This window comes from Schistocerca gregaria, unplaced genomic scaffold (assembly GCF_023897955.1).
Source record: "Schistocerca gregaria isolate iqSchGreg1 unplaced genomic scaffold, iqSchGreg1.2 ptg000371l, whole genome shotgun sequence".
NCBI classification, from domain to species: Eukaryota; Metazoa; Arthropoda; class Insecta; order Orthoptera; family Acrididae; genus Schistocerca; species Schistocerca gregaria.
Window position 1 is genome coordinate 698,437 of NW_026061822.1, and position 14,851 is coordinate 713,287.

Consider the following 14,851-nt stretch of genomic DNA (forward strand, 5'->3'; position numbering starts at 1 on the left):
TTAAGAATCTGCATGAAAGGAGGACTAGCAGCCGCGTTGCACGGGTGAATGTGAAAAGTGTTCACATGTAGTAAAAACCTGAGAAATCCGTCCGTTTTCGTCATTTGTTATCGAATCGACTTAAAGCCAGATCGTCACATTGGCCGCCCTTCTCTCTGAAACGGTTACATTTATCGTCTGCAAAGCTATGTCGCATGCTGCGGTATGCGGAGACACTAAAAGCCCCATAGGAGAACACAGAAGAAGCTTACAAGTTAAAGGAGTAGACAGTAAGTAGTAGTAAAATTCAAGTTTTAGTTGTCGATTATTCACTTTTTAGCCGGCTTTGGTGGCTTGGACATGACCTAGGACCTTAAGATTTTGCATGAAAGGAGGACTAGCAGCCGCGTTGCACGGGTGAATGTGAAAAGTGTTCATATGTAGTAAAAACCTGAGAAATCCGTCCGTTTTCGTCATTTGTTATCGAATCGACTTAATGCCGGATCGTCACATTGACCGCTTTTCTCTCTGAGACGGTTGTACTTATCGTCTGCAAAGCTATGTCGCGTGTTGCGGTATGCTGAAACACTAAAAGCACCATAGTAGAAAACAGAAGTAGCTTCTAAGTTGAAGAAATAGCCAATAAGAAGTAGTACAATTCAAGTTTTAGTTGTCGATTATTCACTTTTTAGCCGGCTGTGGTTGCTTGGACATGACCTAGGACCTTAAGATTTTGCATGAAAGGAGGACTAGCATCCGCGTCGCACGGGAGAATGTGAAAAGTGTTCATATGTAATAAAGACCTGAGAAATCCGTCCGTTTTCGTCATTTGTTATCGAATCGACTTAAAGCCAGATCGTCACATTGGCCGCTCTTCTCTATGAAACAGTTACATTTATCGTCTGCAAAGCTATGTCGCATGCTGCGGTATGCGGATACACTAAAAGCACCATAGTAGAACACAGAAGAAGCTTCTAAGTTGATGTAATAGCCAGTAAGAAGTAGTACAATTCAAGTTTTAGTTGTCGATTATTCACTTTTTAGCCGACTTTGGAGGCTTGGACATGACCTAGGACCTTACGATTTTGCATGAAAAGAGGACTAGCAGCCGCGTTGCACGGGAGAATGTGAAAAGTGTTCATATGTAGTAAAAACCAGAGAAATCCGTCCGTTTTCGTTATTTGTTATCGAATCGACTTAAAGGCAGATCGTCACATTGGCCGCTCTTCTCTCTGAAATGGTTGTAAATTATCGTCTGCAAAGCTATGTCGCGTGCTGCGGTATGCGGAGACATTAAAAGCACCGTAGTTGATCAGAGATGAAGCATCTAAGTTGATGTAATAGCCAGTAAGAAGCAGTACAATTCAAGTTTTGCTTATCGATTATTGATTTTTAGCCGGCTTTGTTGCCTTGGACATGAGGTGGAACCTTAAGATTTTGCATGAAAGGAGGAGTAGCAGCCGCGTTGCATGGGAGAATGTGAAAAGGGTTCATATGTAGTAAAAACCTGAGATTTCCGTCCGTTCTCGTCATTTGTTATCGAATCGACTTAAAGGCAGATCGTCACATTGGCTGCTCTTCTCTCAGAAACGGTTGTACTTATCGTCTGCAAAGCTAGTATCGTGCTGCGATATGCGGAGACACTAAAAGCACCATAGTAGAACACAGATGAAGCTTCGAAGTTGATGTAATAGCCAGTAAGAAGTAGTACAATTCAAGTTTTATCTATCGATTATTGACTTTTTAGCTGGCTTTAGTGCCTTGGACATGAACTAGGACCTTAAGAATCTGCATGAAAGGAGGACTAGCAGCCGAGTTATACGGGAGAATGTGAAAAGTGTTCATATGTAGTAAAAACCTGAGAAATCCGTCCGTTTTCTTCATTTGTTATGGAATCGACTTAAAGCCAAATTGTCACATTGGCCGCCCTTCTCTCTGAAACGGTTGTACTTATCGTCTGCAAAGCTACGTCGCGTGCTGCGGTATGCGGAGACATTAAAAGCACTATAGTAGAACACAGATGAAGCTTCTAAGTTGATGCAATAGCCTCTATGAAGTAGTACAATTCAAGTTTTGTGTATCGATTATTGACTTTTTAGCTTGCTTTGGTGCCTTGGATATTACCTAGGACCTTAAGATTCTGAATGAAAGGAGGACTAGCAGCCGAGTTGCACGTGAGAATGTGAAAAGTGTTCATATGTACTAAAAACCTGAGAAATTCGTCCGTTTTCTTTATTTGTTATCGAATCGACTTAAAGCCAGATCGTCACATTGGCCGCTCTTCTCTCAGAAACGGTTGTACTTATCGTCTGCAAAGCTAGTATCGTGCTGCGGTATGCGGAGACACTAAAAGCACCATAGTAGAACAGAGATGAAGCTTCGAAATTGATGTAATAGCCAGGAAGAAGTAGTACAATTCAAGTTTTATGTATCGATTATTGACTTTTTAGCTGGCTTTGGTGCCTTGGACATGAGCTAGGACCTTAAGAATCTGCATGAAAGGAGGACTAGCAGCCGAGTTATACGGGAGAATGTGAAAAGTGTTCATATGTAGTAAAAACCTGAGAAATCCGTCCGTTTTCTTCATTTGTTATGGAATCGACTTAAAGCCAGAATGTCACATTGGCCGCCCTTCTCTCTAAAACGGTTGTACTGATCGTCTGCAAAGCTATGTCTCGTGCTGCGGTATGCGGAGACACTAAAAGCACCATAGTAGAACACAGATGTAGCTTCTAAGTTGATGTAATAGCCAGTAAGAGGTAGTACAATTCATGTTTTAGGTATTGATTATTGACTTATTTGGCTGGCTTTGGTGCCTTGGACAGGAGCTAGGACTTTAAGATTCTGCATGAAAGGAGGACTAGCAGCCGAGTGGCACGGGAGAATGTGAAAAGTGTTCATATGTAGTAAAAGCCTGAGAAATCCGTCCGTTTTCGTCATTTGTTATCGAATCGACTTAAAGCCTGATCGTCACATTCGGCTCTCTTCTCTCTGAAACGGTTGTACTTATTGTCTGCAAAGCTATGTCGCGTGCTGCAGTATGCGGAGACACTAAAAGCACCATAGTAGAACACAGATGAAGCTTCTAAGTTGATGTAACAGCCAGTAACAAGTAGTACAATACTAGTTTAGGTATCGATTATTGACTTTTTAGCTGGCTTTGGTGCCTCGGACTTGAACTAGGACCTTAATATTCTGCGTGAAAAGGGGACTAGCAGCCGAGTTGCACGGGAGAATGTGAAAAGTGTTCATATGTAGTAAAAATCTGAGAAATCCGTCCGTTTTCGTAATTTATTATCGAATCGACTTAAAGCCAGATCGTCACATTGGCCGCTTTTCTCTCTGAGACGGTTACATTTATCGTCTGCAAAGCTATGTCGCGTTCTGCGGTATGCGGAGACCCTAAAAGCACTATAGTTGAACACAGAAGAAGCTTCTAAGTTGAAGTAATAGCCAGTAAGAAGTAGTACAATACAAGTTTTAGTTGTCGATTATTCACTTTTTAGCCGGCTGTGGTGGCTTGGACATGACGTAGAACCTTAAGATTTTGCATGAAAGGAGGACTAGCATCCGCGTTGCACGGGAGAATGTGAAAAGTGTTCATATGTAGTAAAGACCTGAGAAATCCGTCCGGTTTCGTCATTTGTTATCGAATCGACTTAAAGCCAGATCGTCACATTGGCCGCTCTTCTCTATGAAACAGTTACATTTATCGTCTGCAAAGCTATGTCGCATGCTGCGGTATGCGGATACACTAAAAGCACCATAGCAGAACACAGAAGAAGCTTCTAAGTTGAAGTAATAGCCAGTAAGAAGTAGTACAATTTAAGTTTTAGTTGTCGATCACTCACTTCTTAGCCGGCTTTGGTGGCTTGGACATGACATATTACCTTAAGATTTTGCATGAAAGGAGGACTAGCAGCAGCGTTGCACGGGTGAATGTGAAAAGGGTTCATATGTAGTAAAAACCTGAGGAATCCGTCTGTTTTCGTCATTTGTTATCGAATCGACTTAAAGCCAGATCGTCACATTGGCCGCTCTTCTCTCTGAAACGGTTACATTTATAGTTTGCAAAGCTATGTCGCGTGCTGACTTATGCGGAAACACTAAGAGCATCATAGTAGAACACAGAAGTAGCTTCTAAGTTGAAGAAATAGCCAGTAAGAAGTAGTACAATTCAAGTTTTAGTTGTCGATTATTCACTTTTTAGCCGGCTTTGGTGGCTTGGACATGACCTAGGACCTTAAGACTTTGCATGGAAGGAAGACAAGCAGCTGCGTTGCACGGGAGAATGTGAAAAGTGTTCATATGTAGTAAACACCTGAGATATCCGTCCGTTTTCGTCATTTGTTATCGAATCGATTTAAAGCCAATTCGTCACATTGACCGCTTTTCTCTCTGAGACGGTTGAACTTATCGTCTGCAAAGCTATGTCGGGTGCTGCGGTATGCGGAGACATTAAAAGCACCATAGTTGATCAGAGATGAAGCTTCTAAGTTGATGTAATAGCCAGTAAGAAGTAGTACAATTCAAGTTTTAGGTATCGATTATTGACTTTTTAGCTTGCTTTGGTGCCTTGGACATTACCTAGGACCTTAAGATTCTGAATGAAAGGAGGACTAGCAGCCGAGTTGCACGGGAGAATGTGAAAAGTGTTCATATGTAGTAAAATCTTGAGAAATCCGTCCGTTTTCGTCATTTGTTATCGAATCGACTTAAAGCCTGATCGTGACATTCGGCCCTCTTCTCTCTGAAACGGTTGTACTTATTGTCTGCAAAGCTATGTCGCGTGCTGGGGTATGCGGAGACACTAAAAGCACCATAGTAGAACACAGATGAAGCTTCTAAGTTGATGTAAAAGCCAGTAAAAAGTAGTACAAATCAAGTTTTAGGTATCGATTATTGACTTTTTAGCTGGCTTTGGTGCCTTGGACTTGAACTAGGACCTTAATATTCTGCGTGAAAGGGGGACTAGCAGCCGAGTTGCACGGGAGAATGTGAAAAGTGTTCATATGTAGTAAAAACCTGAGAAATCCGTCCGTTTTCGTAATTTATTATCGAATCGACTTAAAGCCAGATCGTCACATTGGCCGCTTTTCTCTCTGAGACGGTTACATTTATCGTCTGCAGAGCTATGTCGCGTTCTGCGGTATGCGGAGACCCTATAAGCACTATAGTAGAACACAGAAGAAGCTTCTAAGTTGAAGTAATAGCCAGTAAGAAGTAGTAGAATACAAGTTATAGTTGTCGATTATTCACTTTTTAGCCGGCTGTGGTGGCTTGGACATGACCTAGGACCTTAAGATTTTGCATGAAAGGAGGACTAGCATCCGCGTTGCACGGGGGAATGTGAAAAGTGTTGATCTGTAGTAAAAACCTGAGAAATTCGTCCGTTTTCGTCATTTGTTATCGAATTGACTTAAAACCAGATCGTCACATTGGCCGCTCGTCTCTCTGAAACGGTTACATTTATCGTCTGCAAAGCTATGGCGCGTGCTGCGGTATGCGGAAACACTAAAAGCACCATAGTAGAACACAGAAGTAGCTTCTAAGTTGAAGTAATAGCCAGTAAGAAGTAGTACAATTCAAGTTTTAGCTGTCGATTATTCACTTTTTAGCCGGCTTTGGTGGCTTGGACATGACGTAGGGCCTTAAGATTTTGCATGAAAGGAGGACTAGCAGCAGCGTTGCACGGGAGAATGTGAAAAGGGTTCATATGTAGTAAAAACCTGAGGAATCCGTCCGTTTTCGTCATTTGTTATCGAATCGACTTAAAGCCAGATCGTCACATTGGCCGCTCTTCTCTCTGAAACGGTTGTACTTATCGTCTGCAAAGCTATGTCACGTGCCCTCGGTATGCGGAGACACCAAAAGCACCATAGTAAAACTAACAGAAGAAGCTTCTAAGTTGATGTAATAGCCAGTAAGAAGTAGTACAATTCAAGTTTTAGTTGTCGATTATTCACTTTTTAGCCGACGTTGGTGGCTTGGACATGACCTAGGACCTTACGATTTTGCATGAAAAGAGGACTAGCAGCCGCGTTGCAAAAAAAAAATTGTTCAAATGGCTCTGAGCACTATGGGACTCAACTGCTGTGGTCATTAGTCCCCTAGAACTTAGAACTACTTAAACCTAACTAACCTAAGGACATCACACACAACTATGCCCGAGGCAGGATTCGAACCTGCGACCGTAGCAGTCGCACAGTTCCGGACTGCGCGCCTAGAACCGTGAGACCACCGCGGCCGGCGCCGCGTTGCACGGGAGAATGTGAAAAGTGTTCATATGTAGTAAAAACCTGAGAAATCCGTCCGTTTTCGTCATTTGTTATCAAATCGACTTAAAGGCAGATCGTCACATTGGCTGCTCTTCTCTCTGAAATGGTTGTAAATTATCGTCTGCAAAGCTATGTCGCGTGATGCGGTATGCGGAGATATTAAAAGCACCATAGTTGATCAGAGATGAAGCTTCTAAAATGACGTAATAGCCAGTAAGAAGCAGTACAATTCAAGTTTTGGTTATCGATTATTGATTTTTAGGCGGCTTTGTTGCCTTGGACATGAGGTGGAACCTTAAGATTTTGGATGAAAGGAGGAGTAGCAGCCGCGTTGCATGGGAGAATGTGAAAAGGGTTCATATGTAGTAAAAACCTGAGATTTCCGTCCGTTCTCGTCATTTGTTATCGAATCGACTTAAAGGCAGATCGTCACATTGGCCGCTCTTCTCTCTGAAATGGTTGTAAATTATCGTCTGCAAAGCTATGTCACGTGCTGCGGTATGCGGAGACATTAAAAGCACCATAGTTGATCAGAGATGAAGCTTCTAAGTTGATGTAATAGCCTGTAAGAAGTAGTACAATTCAAGTTTTAGGTATCGATTATTGACTTTTTAGCTTGCTTTGGTGCCTTGGACATTACCTAGGACCTTAAGATTCTGAATGAAAGGAGGACTAGCAGCCGAGTTGCGCGGGAGAATGTGAAAAGTGTTCATATGTACTAAAAACCTGAGAAATCCGTCCGTTTTCGTCATTTGTTATCGAATCGACTTAAAGCCAGATCGTCACATTGGCCGCTCTTCTCTCAGAAACGGTTGTACTTTTCGTCTGCAAAGCTAGTATCGTGCTGCGATATGCGGAGACACTAAAAGCACCGTAGTGGAACACAGATGAAGCTTCGAAGTTGATGTAATAGCCAGTAAGAAGCAGTACAATTCAAGTTTTATGTATCGATTATTGACTTTTTAGCTGGCTTTAGTGCCTTGGACATGAACTAGGACCTTAAGAATCAGCATGAAAGGAGGACTAGCAGCCAAGTTATACGGGAGAATGTGAAAAGTGTTCATATGTAGTAAAAACCTGAGAAATCCGTCCATTTTCTTCATTTGTTATGGAATCGACTTAAAGCCAGATTGTCACATTGGCCGCCCTTCTCTCTGAAACGGTTGTACGTATCGTCTGCAAAGCTACGTCGCGTGTTGCGGTATGCGGAGACATTCAAAGCACCATAGTTGATCAGAGATGAAGCTACTAAGTTGATGCAATAGCCAGTATGAAGTAGTACAATTCAAGTTTTAGGTATCGATTATTGACTTTTTAGCTTGCTTTGGTGCCTTGGACATTACCTAGGACCTTAAGATTCTGAATGAAAGGTGGACTAGCAGCCGAGTTGCACGTGAGAATGTGAAAAGTGTTCATATGTACTAAAAACCTGAGAAATTCGTCCGTTTTCTTTATTTGTTATCGAATCGACTTAAAGCCAGATCGTCACATTGGCCGCTCTTCTCTCAGAAACGGTTGTAGTTATCGTCTGCAAAGCTAGTATCGTGCTGCGGTATGCGGAGACACTAAAAGCACCATAGTAGAACAGAGATGAAGCTTCGAAATTGATGTAATAGCCAGGAAGAAGTAGTACAATTCAAGTCCTATGTATCGATTATTGACTTTTTAGCTGGCTTTGGTGCCTTGGACATGAGCTAGGACCTTAAGAATCTGCATGAAAGGAGGACTAGCAGCCGAGTTATACGGGAGAATGTGAAAAGTGTTCATATGTAGTAAAAACCTGAGAAATCCGTCAGTTTTCTTCATTTGTTATGGAATCGACTTAAAGCCAGAATGTCACATTGGCCGCCCTTCTCTCTAAAACGGTTGTACTGATCGTCTGCAAAGCTATGTCTCGTGCTGCGGTATGCGGAGACACTAAAAGCACCATAGTAGAACACAGATGTAGCTTCTAAGTTGATGTAATAGCCAGTAAGAAGTAGTACAATTCATGTTTTAGGTATTGATTATTGACTTATTTGGCTGGCTTTGGTGCCTTGGACATGAGCTAGGACTTTAAGATTCTGCATGAAAGGAGGACTAGCAGCCGAGTGGCACGGGAGAATGTGAAAAGTGTTCATATGCAGTAAAAGCCTCAGAAATCCGTCCGTTTTCGTCATTTGTTATCGAATCGACTTAAAGCCTGATCGTCACATTCGTCGCTCTTCTCTCTGAAACGGTTGTACTTATTGTCTGCAAAGCTATGTCGCGCGCTGCGGTATGCGTAGACACTAAAAGCACCATAGTAGAACACAGATGAAGCTTCTAAGTTGATGTAACAGCCAGTAACAAGTAGTACAATTCAAGTTTTAGGTATCGATTATTGACTTTTTAGCTGGCTTTGGTGCCTTGGACTTGAGCTACGACCTCAATATTGTGCGTGAAAGGGGGACTAACAGCCGAGTTGCACGGGAGAAAGTGAAAAGTGTTCATATGTAGTAAAAACCTGAGAAATCCGTCCGTTCTCGTCATTTGTTATCGAATCGACTTAAAGCCAGATCGTCACATTGGCCCCTCTTCTCTCTGAAACGGTTACATTTATCGTCTGCAAAGCTATGTCGCGTGCTGCGGTATGCGGAAACACTAAAAGCACCATAGTAGAACACAGAAGTAGCTTCTAAGTTGAAGTAATAGCCAGTAAGAAGTAGTACAATTCAAGTTTTAGCTGTCGATTATTCACTTTTTTGCCGGCTTTGGTGGCTTGGACATGACCTAGGACCTCACGATTTTGCATGAAAGGAGGACTAGCAGCCGCGTTGAACGGGAGAATGTGAAAAGTGTTCATATGTAGTAAAAACCTAAGAAATTCGTCCGTTTTCGTCATTTGTTATCGAATCGACTTAAAGCCAATTCGTCACATTGGCCGCACTTCTGTCTGAAACGGTTACATTTATCGTCTGCAAAGCTATGTCGCGTATTGCGGTATGCGGAGACACTAAAAGCACCATAGTATAACACAGAAGAAGTTTCTAAGTTGAAGTAATAGCCAGTAAGAAGTAGTACAATTCAAGTTTTAATTGTCGGTTATTCACATTTTAGCCGGCTTTGGTGGCTTGGACATGACCTAGGACCTTAAGATTTTGCATGACAGGAGGACTAGCAGCCGCGTTGCACGGGAGAATGTGAAAAGTGTTCATATGTAGTAAAAACCTGAGAAATCCGTCCGTTTTAGTCATTTGTTATCGAATCGGCTTAAAGCCAGATCGTCACATTGGCCGCTCTTCTCTCTGAAACGGTTACATTTATCGTCTGCAAAGCTATGTCGCGTGCCCTTGGTATGCGGAGCCACTAAAAGCACCATAGTAGAACACAGATGAAGCTTCGAAGTTGATGTAATAGCCAGTAAGAAGTAGTACAATTCAAGTTTTATGTATGGATTATTGACTTTTTACCTGGCTTTGGTGCCTTGGACATGAGCTAGGACCTTAAGAATCTGCATGAAAGGAGGACTAGCAGCCGAGATATACGGGAAATTGTGAAAAGTGTTCATATAAAGTAAAAACCTGAGAAATCCGTCCGTTTTCGTCATTTGTTATCGAATCGACTTAATGCCAGATCGTCACATTGGCCGCTCTTCTCTCTGAAACGGTTGTACTTATCGTCTGCAAAGCTATGTCGCGTGCTGCCGTATGCGGAGACACTAAAAGCACCATAGTAGAACACAGATGAAGCTTCTAAGTTGATGTAATTGCCAGTAAGAAGTAGTACAATTCAAGTGTTAGGTATCGATTATTGACTTTTTGCCCGTCTTTGGTGTCTTGGACATGAGCTAGGAACTTAAGATTTTGCATGAGAGGAGGACTAGCAGCCGCGTTGCACGGGTGAATGTGAAAAGTGTTCATATGTAGTAAAAACCTGAGAAATCCGTCCATTTTCGTCATTTATTATCGAATCGACTTAAAGCCAGATCGTCACATTGGCCGCTCATCTCTCTGAGCCGGTTGTACTTATCGTCTGCAAAGCTATGTCGCGTGCTGCGGTATGCGGAGACCCTAAAAGCACCATAGTAAAGCACAGATGAAGCTTCTAAGTTGATGTAATAGCCAGTAAGAAGTAGTACAATTCAAGTTTTAGGCATCGGTTATTGACTTTTTACCCGTCTTTGGTGTCTTGGACAATAGCTAGGAACTAAAGATTTTGCATGAAAGGAGGACTAGCAGGCGCGTGGCACGGGAGAATGTGAAAAGTTTTCATATGTAGTAAAAACCTGAGAAATCCGTCCGTTTTCGTCATTTGTTATCGAATCGATTTATAGCCAGATCAACACATTGGCCGTACTTCTGTCTGAAACGGTTAGATTTATCTTCTGCAAAGCTATGTCGCGTGCTGCGGTATGCGGAGACACTAAAAGCACCATAGTAGAACACAGATGAAGCTTCTAAGTTGATGTAATAGCCATTAAGAAGCAGTACAATTCAAGTTTTAGTTATCGATTATTGACTTTTAACAGGCTTTGGTGCCTTGGACATGAGCTAGGACATTAACACTTTGCATGAAAGGAGGACTAGCAGCCGAGTTGCACGGGAGAATGTGAAAATTGTTCATATGTAGTAAAACCCTGAGAAATCCGTCCGTTTTCGTCATTTGTTATCGAATCGACTTAAAGCCAGATCGTCACATTGGCCGCTTTTCTCTCTGAAACGGTTGTACTTATCGTCTGCAAAGCTATGTCGCATGCTGCGGTATGCGGAGACACTAAAAGCACCATAGTAGAACACAGATGAAGCTTCGAAGTTGATGTAATAGCCAGTAAGATGTATTACAATTCAAGTAATAGGTATCGATTATTGACTTTTTAACTGGCTTTGGTGCCTTGGACATGAGATAGGACCATAAGATACTGCTTGAAAGGAGAACTAGCAGCCGCCTTACACGGGAGAATGTGAAAAGTGTTCATATGTAGTAAAAACCTGAGCAATCCGTCCGTTTTCGTCATTTGCTATCGAATCGACTTAAAGCCAGATCGTCACATTGGCCGCTCTTCTCTCTGAATCGGTTGTACTTATCGTCTGCATAGTTATGTCGCGAGCTGCGGTATGCCTATACGCTAAAAGCACCATAGTAGAACACAGATGAAGCTTCTAAGTTGAAGTAATAGCCAGTAAGAAGTAGACCAATTCATATTTTAGTTGTCGATTATTCACTTTTTAGCCGGCTTTGGTGGCTTGGACATGACCTAGGACCTTAAGATTTTGCATGAAAGGAGGACTAGCAGCCGCGTTGCACGGGAGAATGTGAAAAGTGTTCATATGTAGTAAAAACCTGAGAAATCCGTCCGTTTTCGTCATTTGTTATCGAATCGGCTTAAAGCCATATCGTCACATTGGCCGCTCTTCTCTCTGAAACGGTTACATTTATCGTCTGAAAAGCTATGTCGCATGCTGCGGTATGCGGAGACACTAAAAGCCCCAGAGTAGAACACAGAAGAAGCTTCTAAGATGACGTAATAACCAGTAAGAAGCAGTACAATTAAAGTTTTAGTTGTCGATTATTCACTTTTTAGCCGACTTTGGTGGCTTGGACATGACCCAGGACCTTACGATTTTGCATGAAAAGAGGACTGGCAGCCGCGTTGCATGGGAGAATGTGAAAAGTGTTCATATGGAGTAAAAACCTGAGAAATCCGTCCGTTTTCGTCATTTGTTATCGAATCGACTTAAGGCCAGATCGTCACATTGGCCGCTCTTCTCTCAGAAACGGTTGTACTTATCGTCTGCAAAGCTAGTATCGTGCTGCGGTATGCGGAGACACTAAAAGCACCATAGTAGAACACAGATGAAGCTTCGAAGTTGATGTAATAGCCAGTAAGAAGTAGTACAATTCAAGTTTTATGTATGGATTATTGACTTTTTAGCTTTCTTTGGTGCCTTGGACATGAGATAGGACCTTAAGATTCTGCATGAAAGAAAGACTAGCAGCCGAGTTGCACGGGAGAATGTGAAAAGTTTTCTTATGTAGTAAAAACCTGAGAAATCCGTCCGTTTTCGTCATTTATTATCGAATCGACTTAAAGCCAGATCGTCACATTGGCCGCTCTTCTCTCTGAAACGGTTGTACTTATCGTCTGCAAAGCTATGTCGCGTTCTGCGGTATGCGGAGACACTAAAAGCACCATAGTAGAACACAGATGAAGCTTCTAAGTTGACGTAATAGCCAGTAAGAAGTAGTACAATTCAAGATTCAGGTATCGGTTATTGACTTTTTATCCGTCTTTGGTGTCTTGTACAATAGCTAGGAACTTAAGATTTTGCATGAAAGGAGGACTATCAGCCGCGTTTCACGGGAGAATGTGAAAAGTTTTCATATGTAGTAAAAACCTGAGAAATCCGTCCGTTTTCGTCATTTGTTATCGAATCGACTTAAAGCAAGATCGTCACATTGGCCGCTCTTCTCTCTGAAACGGTTACATTTATCGTCTGCAAAGCTATGTCGCGTGCTGCGGTATGCGGAAACACTGAAAGCACCATAGTAGAACACAGAAGTAGCTTCTAAGTTGAAGTAATAGGCAGTAAGAAGTAGTACAATTCAAGTTTTAGCTGTCGATTATTCACTTTTTAGCCGGCTTTGGTGTCTTGGACATAACCTAGGACCTTAAGATTTTGCATGAAAGGAGGACTAGCAGCCATGTTAAACGGGAGAGTGTGAAAAGTGTTCATATGTAGTAAAAACCTGAGAAATCCGTCCGTTTTCGTCATTTGTTATCGAATCGACTTAAAGCCAGATCGACACTTTGGCCGCTCTTCTCTCTGAAACGGTTACATTTATCGTCTGCAAGGCTATGTCGCGTCCTGCGGTATGCGGAGTCACTAAAGGCACCATAGTAGAAGAAAGAAGAGAATTCTAAGTTGACGTAATACCCAGTAAGAAGCAGTACAATTCAAGTTTTAGTTAACGATTATTGACTTTTTACCCTTCTTTGGTGCCATGGACATGAGCTAGGACCTTAAGAGTTGTCATGAAAGGTGGAGTAGCAGCCGCGTTGCTCGGGAGAATGTGAAAAGTGTTCATATGTAGTAAAAACCTGAGAAATCCGTCCGTTTTCGTCATTTGTTATCGTATCAACTTAAAGCCAGATCGTCACATTGGCCGCTTTTCTCTCTGAGACGGTTACATTTATCGTCTGCAAAGCTATGTCGCGTCCTGCGGTATGCGGAGTCACTAAAGGCACCATAGTAGAAGAAAGAAGAGAATTCAAAGTTGACGTATTACCCAGTAAGAAGCAGTACAATTCAAGTTTTAGTTAACGATTTATGACTTTTTACCCTTCTTTGGTGCCATGGACATGAGCTAGGAACTTAAGAGTTGTCATGAAAGGTGGAGTAGCAGCCGCATTGAACGGGAGAATGTGAACAGTTTTCTTATGTAGTAAAAACCTGAGAAATCCGTCCGTTTTCGTCATTTGTTATCGAATCGACTTAAAGGCAGATCGTCACATTGGCCGCTCTTCTCTTAGAAACGGTTGTACTTATCGTCTGCAATGCTAGTATCGTGCTGCGGTATGCGGAGACACTAAAAGCACCATAGTAGATTACAGATGAAGCTTCGAAGTTGATGTAATAGCCAGTATGAAGTAGTACAATTCAAGTTTTATGTATGGATTATTGACTTTTTACCTGGCTTTGGTGCCTTGGACATGAGCTAGGACCTTAAGAATCTGCATGAAAGGAGGACTAGCAGCCGAGATATACGGGAGAATGTGAAAAGTGTTCATATAAAGTAAAAACCTGAGAAATCCGTCCGTTTTCGTCATTTGTTATAAAAACGACTTAAAGCCAGATCGTCACATTGGCCGCTCTTCTCTCTGAAACGGTTGTACTTATCGTCTGCAAAGCTATGTCGCGTGCTGCCGTATGCGGAGACACTAAAAGCACCATAGTAGAAAACAGATGAAGCTTCTAAGTTGATGTAATTGCCAGTAAGAAGTAGTACAATTCAAGTTTTAGGTATCGATTATTGACTTTTTAGCTTTCTTTGGTGCCTTGGACATGAGATAGGACCTTAAGATTCTGCATGAAAAAAAGACTAGCAGCCGAGTTGCACGGGAGAATGTGAAAAGTTTTCTTATGTAGTAAAAACCTGAGAAATCCGTCCGTTTTCGTCATTTATTATCGAATCGACTTAGAGCCAGATCGTCACATTGGCCGCTCTTCTGTCTGAAACGGTTGTACTTATCGTCTGCAAAGCTATGTCGCGTTCTGCGATATGCGGAGACACTAAAAGCACCATAGTAGAACACAGATGAAGCTTCTAATTTGACGTAATAACCAGTAAGAAGTAGTACAATTCAAGTTTTAGGTATCGGTTATTGACTTTTTACCCGTCTTTGGTGCCTTGGACATGAGCTAGGACCATAAGAATACGCATGAAAGGAGGACTAGCAGCCGAGATATACGGGAGAATGTGAAAAGTGTTCATATAAAGTAAAAACCTGAGAAATCCGTCCGTTTTCGTCATTTGTTATCGAATCGACTTAAAGCCAGATCGTCACATTTTCCGCTCTTCTCTCTGAAACGGTTGTACTTATCGTCTGCAAAGCTATGTCGCGTGCTGCCGTA